The sequence below is a fragment of the Natrix helvetica genome (genome assembly GCF_964273705.1).
Source record: "Natrix helvetica genome assembly, chromosome: 9".
NCBI lineage: Eukaryota > Metazoa > Chordata > Lepidosauria > Squamata > Natricidae > Natrix > Natrix helvetica.
In genome coordinates, this window is record NC_138560.1 from 5,383,569 (window position 1) to 5,401,720 (window position 18,152).

Here is an 18,152-nt window from a genome sequence, read left to right on the forward strand (position 1 = left end):
CCGCGGCTTCATTCTAACCGCCGCCGGGCGACTCTGAGCGCCTCTCGAGGCGTTGGCGTCGCCCGGAGGGTCGGTTGCTCCCCGCCGCCCTCGCCTCGCCCTGCCACTAGAAGAGGGGGCATTGGCCCAAGCGAGCCGGGAGAAGACCGGGCGGGCCACGGAGGAAGTCCCGCAACGGGGGAAGAGAAGACCGAGGGGCTCCTCCGTTGGGGATTGCGTTTTTCCCCGATAGCAATTTTCCCTGGAATCGGTCCAGTAATCCCAAAGGTTCTTTTTCAGGAGGCAACTGGACTTTCTTGGTTTTCCTTTTTCTTTTTGAAGACGTTTCGCTTCTCATCCAAGAAGCTTCCTTCAGCTCTGACTGGATGGTAGTGGGGAATGGAAGGATTTATATTCCTTGCGGACAGCTGAACATTTGCACCGTTTTAGAGGGTCGTTGAAGCCATAGACCCTCTAAATCAGGGGTGTCCAAACTTGGGAACTTTAAGACTTGTGGACGTCCACAAGTCTTAAAGTTCCCAAGTTTGGACACCCCTGCTCTAAATCCACTTCAAGGACCCTCTAAAAGGAGGCAAATGGCCAACTGTCTGTCCCACTATCCTGTCAGAGTTGAAGAAGCTTCTTGGATGAGAAGCGAAACGTCTTCAAAAAGAAAAAAACAAGGAAGCCCAGTTGCCTCCTGAAAAAGCACCTTTGGGACAACCATGGCCTGGAAGGAGGACTGAGAATCTCTACAGAATCTGTGGAGTAGATTCCAGGAAAGTGGACAGCAGGAGGGAACGGGTGGTCACTCCTGTTGGGGGAATCTGACTGATGGTGGCTTGTTTGTCCACTCATGGCTGGCCTGATGGGTGCTTTGGAGCCCAGTTAATTTACAAGCCGTGGTTTGTGATCTGGATACATAAACAAACATAAATATGCAACCAAATGAATTTGGAGGAGTTGGCTCATTCTGTCCGACTTTATGGTAGAAGCCCACCAACCCCTGCATATAAAGTCCTCTGGAAGATCGGCCCTGCTGGCTGAGGATGATGGGTGTTGCATTCCAACTGAGTCACGCTTGGCAACTGGTTCACATTTACGACGTGAGGTCACACGAACCCCTTTTGCGACCTTCTGACAAGCAAACAGGTTCACTTCACAATCGCGTTGCTAAATTAACAATTGCAACGCTTCCCTTAACAACAGTGGCAAGCAAAAGCCGTAACAAGGGGGCAAACCTCACTTCACCAATGTTTCACTGAGCAACGTAAATGTTGGGCCCGGTTGGGGTCGTAACTCGAGGCCTGCCTGTCTATGACTAAGAGAGAGAGAGAGAGAGAGAAGCCAGAGAAAGAGAGCTGAGGGAAAATGGTTATCGAAAACATTGCGGTTTTCTCAAGGTGAAGTAATTCAAACCCAGACTTCTGTCTCTGGGAATTTCCACCAGCCTAGAGAAGTTGCAAATTTGCACACACCCGCCCCTCTTCCTCCATTTCTGCTGGCCCAAACATTGCAAAGCACAAGGTTGCGGGTTTTCAGTAAGCCCTTCAGAAAAGATTGAAGTGAAGAGAAAACAAAAGTGATGGCCCCACTTGAAGATTTCACAACGAGGCTTATGATATTTGGGGGAATATTTTTTTGCCTTCAAATGGGAACTATTCCGGTGAAGAGACCAGACTGAATTCTGGCCCGATTAAACATGCTTTTAGGGGAGCCTCAGTCGGCAAGTTAAAAATAATTAAAATGAGAAATTATGTGCTGGATGCCGGGGCGTTTTAACTGCCTCACCACACAAAAGTCACCACTTCCTTGTTTTGATGAGAGAGACAAAACAAGGTTGCCTCTGTGTGTGGGTGTCTTGTTTTTGAAATCCCTGTTGGGAAAATGGTAAAGACGATGAGAAATGCTTAAGGTAATGTTCAACTCCTGGGGATTTTGAGGACAAATCTGCTTTTTTTTTTTCTCCCTTGGCCTTGGGTTTTATTATTGCCTCTGGGGAAGCCTTCGGCTTTCCAGAGTTGACTTTTTAAACCTTACTGTCTTTTCTCCTGGTTGCCCATCCAGCTAAACACTGGAGGAATATTCCTCAGCTTTTTAAATCAGCCAAGCTTTGTTGTCATTATTATAATTATTAAATTAATAAAACCAGTCCCGCTGCATTTGATTTTTATCCTACCTTTATTCTTTCTTTCGTAATCCAGGTCATAGTCATTGCAAAATTGCTTTTGTTCAAACGGAAACTGGACTGTTTTTTTATATGAATAAAAATAACAAACAAAAACAAAAAAAACAGTCCAGTTGTCTTTTTTTTTTTAAAAAAAAAGCACATTTGAGACACTTCTGTTCTTGTTTATAAGCAAGGCAAGGCAACTAACATACCTAATACCTTCCTCTTATTTTTCCCATGACAACAATCCTGTGAGGCAGTTGGGGCTATAATGTCTTTGGTTTTGGCTTTGTAGCAGGGATGTCCGCAAAGTACAATTTAAAAAAAAAATCAAAATGGCTGTGATGATGAGATCAAAGTGAGTAGAGTTTTAATCGCATTGTCATGGCTGCCGCCATCTTGACTTTTTTGCGTGCATGAAACATTTACAATGTGTGGGGCTTTGATTGCATCGTTGCATCTGTCATCTTGAGTTTTTGTATTATTATATCTTGCAGATCCTCTAGCTTTGTACTGAGATGAGCCAATTTGGTGTAGTGGTTAAGGTGCTGGCCTAGAAACCAGGAGACTGTGAATTCTAGTCCCGTCTTGGGCATGAAAGCCAACTGGGTGACTTTGGGCCAATCACCAGACGCCTCCGAGTTCTAGTTCTGCCTTAACTATGAAAGCCAGCTGGGTGACTTTGGGCCATTTACTCTCTCTGAGCCCAACCCACCTCACAGAGTTGTTGTGAGAAAATAGGAGGAGGGAACATTATGTATATCTGCCGATAGATAGATGATAGATAGATAGATAGATAGATAGATAGATAGATAGATGATAGATGATAGATAGATAGACAGATTAGATAGATAGATAGATATATAGATAGAGATAGATGACAGATACAGATAGATAGATGATAAATAGATGATAGATAGATGATAGATAGATAGATAGATAGATAGATAGATAGATAGATAGATGATAGACAGACAGACAGACAGACAGAAGCAGACAGGCAGGCAGGCAGGCAGGCAGGCAGACAGACAGATACAGTAGATAGATGATAGAGAGACACACAGACAGAGATAGACAGATAAACATACATATTTATCAGCTTCACTAAACATTTTAAGAGTTTTGTCCAAGAATGCTCACTTTTTGGTTTGGTTCACGAAACATCTGCCCCGCCGTTTGTCATACAAGGAAGTGCATACCGTATTCTATTAAAACGCAAAGCGGTTTGAGACCAGATCTTTAACGACAAGTTGACTCAAAGCTCTGGATTCTGCCACGGGTGGGGAAATTTGGAGGTCAAAGTCTACGCATCTTCAAAGTTGCCAAGTTTGAAAAAAGACTTGAGTTAGATGGGAGAAACGGGCAGTATCCACTTGACTTAAAGAGAAATATTAGAATCTCTTCCCAGTTGAGCCAAGCACCTGAAAAATAATGCAGGCTCCTTCCTGTATTCCTCTTGGCGTCCCTCCCAGCCACCTCAATTGTTTTTTTTTCTTAACTTAGCAAAGTTTTTCTGCCTTTGATCATTTCACATCAAAAATACGGCACAGCTAGTCAAAGGATCAAAAGCATGTTTAAAAACCAGGGTAGAATCTGAAAGCATATATGGCTATACAGTATGTTGGGGGTGGGGTGGGGTGTATCTATGAAGATAAAAATCTAGATTTATATAGATTCGTATCTGTGTTTATGCCTTCCAGATAATCTTGACTCCTGATAGCTACACAGAGAAGTATCTGATTCTGCCGTTTTCTTGGCAAGTGATTTGCCATTGCCTTCTTCCTAGGGCTGAGAGGGGCTGACTGGCCCAAGGTCACTCATGTGGCTTTGGGCTCACAGAACTAGAACTCAGGAACTCCCAGTTTCTAGCCTGGCGTCTTTAAGCATTGCACCAAACTGATATATAGATATTTCTTGCCATACTGTAATTTTAGATTTTCAAAGTCAGCCCCCCCCCCCAAATACTACCAAAGATAGACTCATTACACCAAGAATTACGGTGCTGTTGTATAATTGTGTGTGAATCGGGCTTATTCAGCAAACCATGGTCCCCCTAACCATGGTTTATCGCTGCACATGAAGCCAGCTGCTGTTCCTTCACACACAATGAACAATATAACCAAAAGGAAGCAGAAAATCTAATACAGGTAGTGCAACAGTTGTTAAGTGAACCGCTGCATTGTTTAAGTTAGTAACAAGGTTGTTAAGTGAATCTGGCTTCCCCATTGACCTTGCTTGTCAGAAAGTCACAGATGATCACATGACCCCAGGATACGCACCAGTTGCCAAGCTTCTGAATTTTGATCACATGACCATGGGAATGCCGCAATGGTCTTAAGTGTGAAAAATGATCATAAGTCACTTTTTTCAGTACCATTATAACTTAGAATGGTCACTGAATAAGTCGAGGACTACCTATATAATGATGTGTAAGTGGTGGCTTATTCAGCAAACTATGATATTCCTAACAGTGGCTTATATAACTCTTATTATTTCTACAATAGCATTATTATAACTGCATGTGAAAGCAGCTCTGCTCCCCATTCGCACAGAATGAACAATATAAGCAAAAGGGCGCAGAAAATCTAATACATCTATCATACGGCAGTCTTTCTATCTAATGTGGCAGTCCATTTGGACCTGATGGAAGTGTTAAAATAGCTTTGGTTCTGGTAGCTGCAGTAAATCAGCTCCAGATGTTAACTTCGGGCTAGTTGGCTAGCAAAAACAAACTGGGTTTATTTAAAAAAAAGTATCATTAACATTACAGTGTCAAGGATCAACCAGAGGCAGGCTGGAGGGTGGAATCGCACGTCCATCACTATTAACCATTCTCATTTAAAATGGCCTCACAGCTCACTTTTCCAATTTAAGATTACATTCCAAAGTGCTTCTTGCAGCAAGAAACAGAACAATCCGTTTAAGATGGCTTAATAAACAGCATACTTTGTTTTTGTTTTTGTTTAAAAAGCACAAAGCAATCATTCCATCAGCTTATTGAGTTAGCGAAAAGCCACAATAAAATAAAAAACAACAACCCAAGAACACGATCCCATAAAACGGCACTTAATCCCATTCATTTGAGTTGCTGTTCTATCAAACCAGACTCCTATGACATTGCAGGGAAAACCAGAAGTCCTCACCTAGTGCTTACAATTTAATAAAAAAGGGCATTCGCTGTGCATTTCAGAAATAAGTGCCTTCTACCCAAGACATCACCCACTATCTCCTAAAGTGTTAATACCACTTTATAATGCCTTGGTAAGGCCACACTTGGAATATTGCATTCAGTTTTGGTCGCCACGATGTAAAAAAGATGCAGAGACTCTAGAAAGAGTGCGGAGAAGAGCATCAAAGATGATTAGGGGACTGGAGGCTAAAACATATGAAGAACGGTTGCAGGAACTGGGTATGTCTAGTCTAATGAAGAGAAGGACTAGGGGAGACATGATAGCAGTCTTCCAATATCTCAGGGGCTGCCAGAAAGAAGAGGGAGTCAAGCTATTCTACAAAGCACCTGAGGACAGGACAAGAAGCAATGGGTGGAAACTAATCAAGGAGAGAACCGACTTAGAAGTGAGGAGAAATTTCCTGACAGTGAGAACAATTAATCAGCGGAACAGAAGTTGCCTCCAGAAGTTGTGAATGCTCCAACACTGGAAGTCTTTAAGAAGATGTTGGATAACCATTTGTCTAAAGTGGTGTAGGGTTTCCTGCCTAAGCAGGGGGGTTGGACTAGAAGACCTCCAAGGTCCCTTCCAACTCTGTTATTCTGTTATTCTCACTGTGGTCTCAATGCAGAGGCCAGTTAGGAACCACTGAGTGGAAGAAGCTGGCAATGGCCAGTGCCCAGTGGTACCCACTGTGACACCTGTTTATTTATTTATTTAAGAACTAATGTGGCCACCTACGTATCTATGTATACACCTATGTATGAGAGAGTCACATGACTGCTGCTTATCGGTACAACAGCGAGAAAGGTGAACTTGGATGGTTAATAGTAATGGAAAATACTCTGAGGGAGGTGGCTTTAGACCCCATTCTTTGAATAACTTATCCAACCTGCTTGCAACAGAGTCAACAGTCATGAAGAAGGTTGGTGCCAACCACCACCATGAACGATGAGGATTCATAGCACCGGCTCTCGTTACAAGGTAGATTTTGGATCCTTGTGAAAATTTTAAAAAGCAAACGAAAGACAAGATATTTGTAGAATGCCATAATCAGAAGAAACTCAAATACTTTGGCCACCTAATGAGAAGGAAGGACTCCCTGGAGAAGAGCCTAATGCTGGGAAAGAATTGAGGGTAAAAGAACATGAGGAAGGCAGAGAAGGAGGTGGCTGGAGGGAGTCACCGAAGCAGTTGGTGTGAGCTGGAATGGACTCCAGAGGATGGTAGAGGACAGGAAGGTCTGGAGGAATGTTGTCCATGGAGTCGGGATGGGTCAGACACGGCTTCGCAACTAACGACAATAACAACAAATAATCAGAAGAAAGGAAAAACAAATCCTGACCTCTTAGGAAAGGAAGAAAAGAGATCATCCATTGGTGAGCACAGGTCATGACGGTAGAGCCAGAGAGTTCCTGCATCTCCCATTGACTTTCAGAAACTCAGAGCTTTGGTGACATCACAGAGCAAGTGGGTTGAGTTGCCGGTGAGGGCTTGTGATCAGAAGTGGTCAGTTGCTGATGACCACACTGTGGCCATCCTCATAAATGAAATGGGTGGCTCAAGAGACCACAGGATGGCCCACAGGATGCTGCTGGAGGAAAGTAATGAGCAAATTCCACCGGATTCCTTCTTTTTTTAAATAGTCGATTATATCCTGTTAGTTTTTTGCTTCCCGTAGTAGAACAACATGGTGGGAGAAGAAAGTTGCACACTGGATTTTTTTTTTCAGAAGACGGGGGACTCTGATCTCCTAAAACGGGGTTCTCCAACCTTGGCAACTTTAAGACTTGTGGACTTCAACTCCCAGAATAACTCAGCCAGTAAAGCTGAGGAGACATCTTCGGACAGCGCTGGCTCTTTGGCTTTGAAACAGAGATGAGCACCGCCCCCTAGAGTTGGGAACGATTAGCACATATGTGCGAGGGGAACCTTTACCTTTACCTTAACGAAAAGGACTAGGGGTGACATGATAGCAGTTTTCTAACATTCTAAGCCATAAAGAAGAAGGGGTCAACCTAATTTCCAAAGCATCAGAAGATAGAACAAGAATGGACGGAAATTAATCAAGGAGAGAAGCAACCTAGAAATAAGGAGAAATTTTCTGGCAGAACCATTAACCCGTTGAACAACTTGCTTGCAGACATTGTGAGCTCTCCAACACAGGAGGTTTTTGAGAAGAAATTGGACAACCATTTGTCTGAAATAGTATAGGGTTTTCTGCTTGTGTAGAGGATTAGACTAGATGACCTCTAAGGTCCCTTCCAACTCTGTTATTCTATATCCAATTGGATTGACTCACAGCATTGGAATGGGCAAGCATGATCTTTTCCAGTCTAATTGTAGACTTCCCGAGTCACTTCTTTGTGAGCTAGGCAGTCATATAAATTTAACGAAAATTAAATAAGAATAAATAAAATGAATTGACACTTCTGATTATCTGGCAGGGCCCTGAGGTGTGTGAGTTGATTTACCACTCCATTTCAAAGAAGATCTGAGAAGTTCCACAGAGCCAAACATCACTGAGAATTTAAAAGCAGTTAAAAGCATCTCATTAAGAGGAACAAAATTTTCCAGGCTGAGAAAGTAACATCTAAACTCAGATTGGAGGGTGGGGGTAAATCCCTTTGCTTTCAAGAAAAAAGGAAGGATTCCCCCCCCCTCTTTTTAAGTTCCGAGAAACAGTGAGACACAATGAAAATGCCCCACTTAGTATAAGGTTAGCAAATATTTGCTTTTTTTTTTTTTTGAAAATGAAGAGTTTCTGTCAATGGAAAGTTTTGATAAATTAACCCGAAAAGCTTCCTTGGCCTTATTTACATATTATTGTAATAGGATTTCAGATTTGAGCCTAGCACAATGGCTGAACTCCTTGTTGGATGCACTTACGCATGCACAGAAGTAAATAAATTGCTTCTGTACATGCACAGAAACAAAAAACAAGATGGCGGCACCAATAGAACAGGTTCGGGCACGTGAACGGTTGAGTTACTAGCTATTCGGCCGAACCAGCCTGAACTGGTAGGAACCCACCTCTGGGCATGATGAATGGGCCTCATGGAGACTCCTGGGAGAGGAGGCGCAGGGTGGGCATGGCCAGCCAAGGGTGGCATGTGGGGCGTTTGCCGAATTGGGCAGAATCCTAGCTAGAGGAATCGCCCGAACTCGTGCAAACCCCCAGCAGCCCACTCCTGCTTCCCACCTACTGATTGCCAGTATATTTCTCAGTGCAGTTCGAAATGCTGATTGCAGACGTTCCCAAGGGTTGAGAAATTCATAGCATCCCAATCCTGCCTGAGGAATAATTCTCAGTTCTTCCTGATCATTAGCCATCGTGACTGGTCCATTAGGCTTGTGGTCACTCGTAGCCCAGAACCATTAGCGTCTTCTCTGTTTTCAGACGTTTTTGTGTTCCTGGCTCATTTAGAATCTACAGGATAGGTACCAAAGCAGGAGGTGCAATAAGGCAGGTGCCAGGGCTGAGATAAACAATATCACCATGATTAAAAGTATTAAGATACTTTTAAGATTAATCATTTACAGCCTCAGTGGGTCATTTCTCACTCAACCACGGTGAGCCCAGAGCGGTGAGGACGGTGTTGCATGGAACCGCACTCACAAAGGAGTTGTATAGCCAATCCTTCAACCTGGCTCCCCACACACACACCAATTGCTAATCTCAGGCAGCAAGAGAAGGTTAGATATTAATGATGATTAAGTGTCTAACAGGTTATTGGGTGCTTGCCAGAATAATTATCTAAGTGGGATTAGAGCAGAAAGTTTGTTATCTGGCAGCTCATAAGGGAAAATAGAGCATGTCTCTCTTTCTCTTTCTCTCTCTCTCTCTCCCTCTCTCTCTCTCTCTCTCTCTCTCTCTCTCTCTCTCCCTCCCTCCCCCCTCCCTCCCTCCCTCCCTCCCTCCCTCTACATCTCCATCTCTGAAACTGCATCTACATCTGTATCAGTATCCATCTATCTTATCTTTTAATGAAGATATCAGGAATTAATATTTAGAATAAAGAGGAAAACGGAAATATTTCTCTCTCTCTCTCTCTCTCTCTCTCTCTCTCTCTCTCTCTCTCTCTCTCTCTCTCTCTCTCTCTCTCTCTCTCACTCACTCACACACACACACACACACACACACACACACGGGTCATTTGCCCTAGACATAAATATTGGCATTGACTCAGCCTTCCATCCTTCGAAGGTGGGTAAAATGAGGACCCAGATTGTTGGGGGTAATAGGCTGATTCTAAACTGCTTAGAGAGGGCTGTAAAGCACTGTAAAGTGGTGTATAAGTCTAAGGGCTATTGCTATTGCTAGATACAAAACTCCCTAGAGCAAGGGTGTCCAACCTTGGAAACTTTTTAAGAGTTGTGGACTTCAACTCCCGGAATTCCCCAGCCAGCCAAAGGAATTGAAGTCCACAGGTCTTCAAAGTTTCCAAGTTTAGCCACTCTCGTCTATGCTGTTTATTCTACTGTTTGACATCAATGGCAGATTGCACACCCTGTTCTATAGAGTTCTTATTCTTCGGTGTTCTTTTTTTTAAAAAAACAAGGACTTGGCAGGCCTAAGGCGATCTGGAATGAAAATACTTGCATTTTAAAACCCAGCATGGAATTCATCTGATTCTGGAATTCGACTGGTTTCAATAGAATAGGAATCTCTCTAACTCAGGGTTGAACTGTGTAGTTCTTGGTCCTCCCTGAACTTGGTTTTTTGCTTGCTGACTTTCCTTTCCCCGACTAGGTAAACCTCTCCAATGCTAGAAGGCACATAAACCATACATACAAACAAAAGAGACAATAAACAAAGCTACGAAGGAAGCAGAAAGATCCGAATGCCTCCTGCTTGCCAGCAAACAACTTGCAAATAAACAGGGATTATTAACTCCAGGATTAATACTAGAACAAACAGTCAAGAGGAAACCAATACCTTAATCAAGGAACTACCAAGGAGAAAAATAACACACTTACCAACAAGAAGAAAGGCAAGCTATTATATATAAACAGAAGAGGTGAAATTTAGCAGGTTCTGACAGGTTCTGGAGAACCGGTGGCAGAAATTTTGAGTAGTCCGGAGAACCGACAAATACCACCTCTGGCTGGCCCCCAGGAGTGTGGTGGGAATGGGGATTTTGCAGTATCCTTCCCCTGCCACACCCACCAAGCCATGCCCACAGAACCGGTAGTAAAAAAAAATTGAATTTCATCACTGATAAACAGGGAGCCAACCTCACTCTCTTCTAGCACTGCAGATGTTGCACAGTTAGACTGGTCTCTCAGCCATCTCCTACAGCAGGGGTGTCCAAACTTGGGAACTTTAAGACTTGTGGACTTCAACTCCCAGAATTCCCCTTTAAGCCACAAGTCTTAAAGTTCCCAAGTTTGGACACCCCTGTCCTACAGCAATAGAAATAGCGTAGACATAGACCGCTTTACAGTCCCTCTCTAAGCGGTTTTACAGAGTCAGCCTCTTGCCCCCAACAACTGGGGTCATCATTTGACCCCCCCCCTTGGAAGGAGGGAAGGCTGAGTCAACCTTGAGCCTGGTGAGATTTGAACTGCCAAATTGCAGGCAGCCGGCAGCCAGCAGAAGTAGCCTGCAGGACTGCACTCTAGCCACTGTGCCACCAAAGCTCAATCTTCAAATACAGGAACTTGACTTGTGGCCACCATTTCGTCCAACATTTCTGTTGTTAAGCAAGATGGTTGTTAAGTGAGTCATCCCACCCCCCATTTTATGGCCTTTTTTTTGCCCCTTTTGTTAAGTTGCTAAGTTAAGTTACACGGTTCTTCAGTGAATCTGGCTTCCTCATTGACTTGGCTCGTCAGAAGGTCAGAAAAGGGGATCACGTGACCCCAGAGCACTGCGACCGTCATATATATGAGTCAGTTGCCAAGCTTCTGAATTTAGATCACCTGACCAGGGGGAATGCTGCAATGATCATCAGTGTGACAAACGATCCTGAGTCATTTTTTTCAGTGCTGTTGCAACTTTGAGTGAATTGTTGTAAGTCTTGTAGGTAAAGGTAAAGGTTCCCCTCGCACATACAGTATGTGCTAATCGTTCCTGACTCTAGGGGGCGGTGCTCATCTCCGTTTCAAAGCCGAAGAGCCAGCGCTGTCCAAAGACACCTCCGTGGTCATGTGGCTGGCATGACTAAACGCCAAAGGAGCACAGAACGCTGTTACTTTCCCATCAAAGGTGGTTTCTATTTTTCTACTTGCATTTTTACATGCTTTCGAACTGCTAGGTTGGCAGAAGCTGGGACAAATCACAGGAGCTCACTCCGTTACGCGGTGCTAGGGATTCGAACTATTGAACCTTCTGATTGACAAGCTCAGCATCTTAGCCACTGAGCCCCTGCATCCCTTGTAAGTCATATATATTCTCCCCTTATAAAACCAGCATGACCAATGGATAGGAAAGTTGGAAATGCCACGTCTACAAAATGCCCCCGACTGAGTTAAGGCATGGATGATACAGAGCCTTGAATGCAAAGTCTAATGCCAGAAATCAAGTCGGAGCTGATTGAACTATGACTAGTTCAAATCCCCTTGATTTTAGTTGCTCCCTGTAAGACTGATGGGCACGCTCCACTGAACCTGACTGATTGATTGATTAAAATATTGATGTATTGCCCTGCTTCAAAAGCCTTAGGAGGTCGGAGGTGCAAGAGAAATAAATCAGTAAAATTAACAAAACCAGACCTTGACCCACAAGGTCAGCCAGTTGAGGTCCATCATCTGTACTTAAAGCTGCTCAGAATTATGCCGTGTTTACAGCCTTACGGAAGACAAAGGAGATTCTCTCCCAACTTCTGGCTTTGGAGTTTCATCCTATGGCCTCCCCCATTCTTCTCATCTCATGGGGGCCGGGGACCCATAGAAGAACCTCTTGAGATCCCAGGAGGGGCGGAAGCTATCATTAGCAGGTGGCTCCACATTGTCGAATGCTCCAGGATTTTATGGACAGCAGAGTTTTTGAATCAAACCAACGTGTTCATCCTATAGCACGGTTTCACACTTCTCAATCCATCAGAAAAGAGCTGGACGGGACCTTGGACATCTTCTAGTCCTTTTCGGCACCGAGTGTCCAAACTGGACAATGCGCATGCATGCGTGTGCGCCAGACCACTAGAAATCCAAAGACCAGCTGGTCGGCGTGTGCATGCCTTTTTGGGGCTGTTCTTTGGGGCTGTTTTCAGACTGTTTTCGGGCTATTTTTCAAGCCAAAGCCAGCCTAAAACTGACCTGAAAATGGTCCCAAAATGGCCATTTTGGGGGCTGTTTTCAGGCCATTTTCCGGCGCTCTCGCAAAGACCCGCTGGCCGGCGGGCATGTACGCCCTGGAAACCAGAAGAGCAGCTGGCGAAGACGCAAATGCCCACAGAAAGGGCTCTGTGTGCTACCTCTGACATGCATGCCAGAAATTTGCCAGCACGTTTTTAGTCCAACCCCTTCCTCAAGCAGGAGACCCTAGACCAGGGGTGTCCAAACGTGGGAACTTTAAGACTTGTGGACTTCAACTCCCAGAATTCCCCAGCCAGCATGGCTGGCTGGGGAATTCTGGGAATTGAAGTCCACAAGTCTTAAAGTTCCCAAGTTTGGACACCCCTGATCTAGACCATTTCAGACAGGTAGCTGTCCAATCTCTCTTAAAAATCTCCAGCAATGGAGCACCCACAACTTCTGAAGGCAACTTCTGTTCCACCGGTGAATTGTCCTCCCTCTTAGGAAGTTTCTCCTCAATTCCAGGTTGCTTCTCTCCTTCATTAGATTCCTTCCATTGTTTCTTGTCCTGCCCTCTGATGTTTTTTTTGGGGGGGAAAGTTGACTCCTTCTTTGTGGCAGCCCCTCAAATACTGGAATACTGCTATCATGTCACCTCTTCTGCCCCATTATAAATTGAAGGGAGAAAAAGATGAAAGCCTCAGAGGGATTTTTTTTTTTAAAAAAAATATAAGGATTTGGGGGAAATGAGAATATAATAGTTAGAAGCCCCCTTCAGCATCATTTTAAGAGCGGCTTATGCTCTTAAAATTAGAATGCCGTTGATTGGCAGTTTTTGCTCCCTGTAATCCTATTAGTCTATTTGTGTTTTAAATTTCTGTTGTTTTTGCTTGGAGTTTGGATTCTCTGCCGCTTTTGGAAAAAGCAAACGCCTTTTTTAAAAAAATAAATAAAGAGAGACGGAAACAGTTGGAGAGCGTCACATATTTCATTTTAGGATGAAAAGGCAGAAAGTGAGAAACTTCACACCACCACAATATTTCTGGGCGAAATACCAAAGTGGGAGGAGCAGATAAGAACGCATTAAATTCACACCGAGGAGAGCTGGTTTCAAATCCTAGTGCAACTCAATACAGGTGGTCCTCGACTTAATGGCCACCATTGGGGCCAGAATTTTCATTGTTAGGCAAGGGGGTTGTTGAGCAAGTCGTGTCCTATTTTACGACCACCGGGAGGGTTTTTTGGGGGGTCAAGGTTGTTAAGTGAATTGCTGCAGTTGTCAAACGAAGCATGTGGTTTGTTAAGCAAATCTGACGTCCCCTGTTGGGAAGGTCGCAAATGCTGATCATGTCACATGACCCTGGGATGCTGCCTGTTCCGACCCAACTCCCCAAACACGACAAACCCTCTGAAGTGAACTCAAAGATTCCTTTATTAGGAGCGTCGGCAGCCCCGGCAAAACGTTTCTCTCTCAACGCAGGCTAACAAGTCTGTCTGGCCGGGTGATGAATAGTTGTCTGCCACATCTATTCATCTCTACCCTCTGCCTTTTATCTCCAGAGCTTCGCTAGCAGCAGTAGCTCTTCCTTCCCAAGGACCAGCCCATAGATTTCCACTGCTCTCCTCTCCTCTGCCTTCTGTGCATCCACGCATCAGGCACTGGACCCAGTCGTTCCTCCTCTTCCTTATCAGCCACGTCCAGACCTGGGGGCTGTTGACTCTCCATCTGAGGGCTGACGGACAGCCCAGGCTCCGCCTCTCTCTCTCTCTCTCTCTCTCTGACAACTCCATTCCCTCTTCCCCCTCGGAGCTCTCAGGTTGCCTTGATGCTGACCGCAACTCCCACGCTTCCTCCTCCTCCTCTGATTGGGTTGCTGGAAGAACCGGCGGCCGACAGGCCAAAACACTGCCACTTAAATACAAGCCAGTTGCCAAGTGCCCAGTGGCCATGAGGACACTGCGATGGTCGTAAGTGCAAGGATTGGTCATAATGGTTGTAAGTCAAGGACGACTTGCAGTTTTTTCTAAGCCTGGCACATCCTCTCTTAGGCTACTGGGCTTTGTTAGGCTGCTTGTAAAAATAAATGCCAGATTTATGCCGTTTTTGCTGGCAGCTCAGAACAATTTGCAACTGTTAAAACCCCCCAGAAACCTCAATTAGAGATAACATAAAAAAGAACAATAACCCATAAAGGGATTTATGGGGTAGGAGAGAAGGGAACAGTTCATAATCCCACATGTGATGCCCGGGGCAAAGACGGATGAGTTGAAATATGATTAATCATACAATTGTATATCCCAAATATTTTATGGCTGCTAGGCCAAAATTTAACAAGGGAAGTTTCTTCCGTTGCTCTAATTTTATCCAGGTTTTTTTTTTTTTTGTGGAAGGGTCGGGATTGGGGTGGACAAGTGGGGAAAAAGGGTTGGGGAAATTGACATCCCTGGTGCTCCTGCCAAAAGGCTTTGTGAGGGTTTAGGTCTCATGCGGGTTAAACTTGGAGTGGGTGTTGTTGGCAGCTAAGCCATGTTGAAAAACTCAAGTGGTTTGAAGCTGGAAGGTGCCAAATGCAATCTCCCGGCTTAGCCCTGCCAGCAATTAACCTGGCATAACGGAGATGAAGCCATGGCTGGCAAGCGAGGGAGGGAGGGAGGGAGGGAAGACGCGTTCCCTGGCTCCTGTTGTGGTCTGCTGGCGGCCTGCGGAGCTGGCAGCAGAGTCGGACAATGAGGAGGTTGGGGAGGAACATGGGCCAGTTCTGGAGTCTGGGGAAGGCTCGGACAAGGGCTCTGCGTCGGAGGCAGAGAGGGGACCAGGGTCATTTGGTAGTTATGTGCTGCCTCTGCAGCCTCCGAAGTCTGACATCAGCGAGGCAGAGCTGTCAGAAGGCGAGAACAGTTAAGACAAAAGGGGTGACTCGGGAGTAAGGCTTGGAGATGTTTGGCCCTCCCATAAGACATAAAAGAGGAGCAAACGGACGTGAGCCTTTGCAGGAAGCAACTTTGTTCGTTCTGGTCGGTTTAAACTCTGAAGCTCCATTTGACTCTGTGCTCCGTTTGACCTTGCAAAACCAATCGGCAACTAGGTCTCTGGCAGCATTTCAAGGGAGATAAAGGTGGGCGCTTATCAACCTTACCCTGAAAGACTGTGGCAGACTTCTGTCGGACTCTTCGCAGACTGGTTGCGAATCGTTACGGGCTCTGAATGAACATAATTCATACCCATTTAAATAAAAAAAGGGGTTCGGGGACTAAGCGTGTGATTTTTACTGTCTCAGGAAGCCTAGGTCACAACAGCTGCCCAGCGAGGAAGTCCCTGGCACGGAGTGGCATGAAAGAACGTGGGGTAGCGGAGACGACAAAGCGAGGGCTGTTCCAAAGAGAAACCGATCTGCAGGCTGAGGTTACATCTCTAATGTTGTCCCCGGGCAACATGTGAGATTCCGCGTGCTCCCTCGCTCTCCTTTGACACCAGATCAAGTTCCCACCTTGAACAAGACCGAGCTTCTTAGACGAGTTGTTTGAGATACGTTTCCCCTGCCGACTCACCTTTTCTTCCTGGCAGGACTTTGGATTTGTTTCATCAGCAGAAAGGGAGACTTAAGAGGCGCTCGCTTTCATACCCAGGGACGCTGAAATGTTCAGAGCGCTTCCGAGCTTCCTATTATCCGGTCCTTGATTTGGCACCACACGGGGGTTACGAGGGCGATTGAAGATGGATTTTTAATCTTTCAAACGCCTTTCTCCAAGCCGGTGCTTTCCAGATAGCTTGTAAGACAGCTCCAGTTTCCCCCAGTCAGCTGAGTCATGGCCACTGGAGGCTGAACTGAGTCCATGTAGCGATGGCCAGCTACAGTTCGTTGAGTGACCATTCGAAGTAACGACGGCACTGAAAAAAGTGACCTGAGTGTTTTACACTTATGACCGTTGTAGCATCCTCCCGGTGGTGGGAACAAAATCCAAACGCTTGGCAACTGACTTGTATTTACGACGGTTGCAGAGTCCTGAGGACAATATGTTTTGTGACCTTCTGACCGGCAAATCAAAGGTGAAGCCAGAACAATCGCAGCAATTCACTTAACCCCCGGGGCGGGAAAGGTCGTAAAACGGGGCAAAATTCATTGAACAACTGTCTTGCTTAGTGACAGATATTTTGGGCTCAATTGTGGTCATAGGTCAAGGGCTCCCTGTAACAGGGAGTCCTTGAGTTATGATTGCAGTTGGGACTGGGATTGCCATGAGCCGAGGTGGTGTAGTGGTTAGAGTGCCGCCCTGCAGGCTACTTCTGCTGACTGCCGGCTGCCTGCAATTTGGCAGTTCGAATCTCACCAGGCTCAAGGTTGACTCAGCCTTCCCTCCTTCCGAGGGGGGTCAAATGAGGACCCGGGTTGTTTGGGACAATAGGCTGACTCTATAAACCGCTAAGAGAGGGCTGTAAAGCACCATGAAGCTGTATATATTGCTATTGGTAAGCGATTCATGACTGCCTCTCTTAGGGACAGAAATCAAGGCAGGTCGTTCAGTTGGGAGGGTGGACAATCCCAAGTGAAAGCATGTGGGGATGCCACGTGGTGGTGGTGGCGACCCTGGGAGACCCTGAGTGGTCCTGCCCTGGCTATGCACACATCTGGAAGGAGACAGGGGCTGCAGAGGGGTGTAACCTCAGGAAGGTTGGGAAAAGGGGTATGCATGGTGCAGACCAGCAACCGGGAGTCTTGTGAAAGAGGGTACAGGGTTTGGGCATGCGTGCAAGCACAAGAAGGCTGGAGAAAGAGGGCATGAGGTATGCATGAGCTAGGGGGGGGACAGAGGGTCTGGATTTGCAAATGAAGGAAGACCTGTGTGGGAGTGGTTGGTGGTTGGGAGACTTATCCAAGCAACCTCTGACCTTCCCTGCCAGCTTCCCCCATTTTCTTTGCTTGTGGGAAGTCAGCAGGGAAAAAGTCCCAAGCGGCAGATCACATGACCGTGGGAACTCTTCAACCGATCCGTTTGCCAAGCGCTTCGAATTTTGTTCTTGTGACATGGCAATGGCGGGAACCTCAAGGGCTAGTCCCTTCTTCATTCGGCGCTCTTGTAACTTTGAACAGCGGCTGGACGACGGTCGTTAAGTCGAGGACTACCCCTATTGATCCTCTTCCGGGGTCTTTCCATAAGCGCTCTGCTCCTGAGAATCTGGTTGGGCGAAAGATGGGAGATATTTTCAGTTCTGGCTCTAAATCGCTTCCTGTTGACTTGGCATCTTCCTCCTCTGCAGAGAAACTCGCCTCCTGCTCTGAGGTTTCTTTATCATTTTGGGAGGTCACAAGTTTGGCAGACTACCAAAATATTCATGCAAGATTTAAAAAAAATAAAGAAAACCAGGACTGAATGTGATGTTTACCCCGAACTTGCCTAGATCTGTTTTTGAGAAACAGATACCGGGAACAATGTTTCCTTTATGTCCTACTTGTAAACATTTTTTTAGAGAAATGGATCTGCGATCACTGAATTATACGGATTGTGAGCAGATCCAGAAATGCATTTTTCTTTAAAGTTTTTATTGTTTATTTTTCAACATACATTCAATAATTCATCTTTCCTTAAAGAGAGTG